General features: G+C 41.2%; 1 protein-coding gene across 6 annotated transcripts in view; it reads right to left on the bottom strand.

Moving 5' to 3' along the window:
- Positions 1–485, bottom strand: part of Cep95 (centrosomal protein 95) — a 37076-nt gene that overhangs the window by 30469 nt on the left and 6122 nt on the right. The window lies entirely within an intron of this gene.

The raw sequence follows: 485 nt of genomic DNA, 5'->3' as shown, positions 1-485 counted from the left end.
AAAAAGCTAATGGGGTAATACCAAAGCAAAACAAACCACTTGTTAGGGTACTTTCATTATTTTCCTGTCTTTACCCCCTATTTGTTCATATCTACTCTGTGCAAATAGAATCATCCCCCCACTGCCCCTTTTTATTGAGACAGGGTCTTAGGTCTCACATAGCCCAGGTTGGCCTCAAACTTGCTATATAGCTGAAGATAACCTTGAACTCCTGATCCTCCTACCTCTAACCTGCTAAGTGCTGGGATTACAGTCATGCACAACCACACCTGATTAAGGTGGTGCTGAGTATTGTGGCCTTCCTGTATGCTAGGCAAGCACTCTACCAACTGATCTACATTTCCAGCGCCAAAACGTCCCTAACACAGCACCTGGCAAACTTGACTTGTTTAATGTCACTTAAAATGTCTAATCATCATTATCAGGTCTGAATGAACTTTTCTCTATATATGCTTTTCTTTGAGAAACTGTACCTGACATTATAT

The sequence above is a fragment of the Nannospalax galili genome, unplaced genomic scaffold (assembly GCF_000622305.1).
Source record: "Nannospalax galili isolate Female #2095 unplaced genomic scaffold, S.galili_v1.0 scaffold661, whole genome shotgun sequence".
Lineage (NCBI taxonomy): Eukaryota > Metazoa > Chordata > Mammalia > Rodentia > Spalacidae > Nannospalax > Nannospalax galili.
This window is presented reverse-complemented; position numbering and strand designations above follow the sequence as displayed.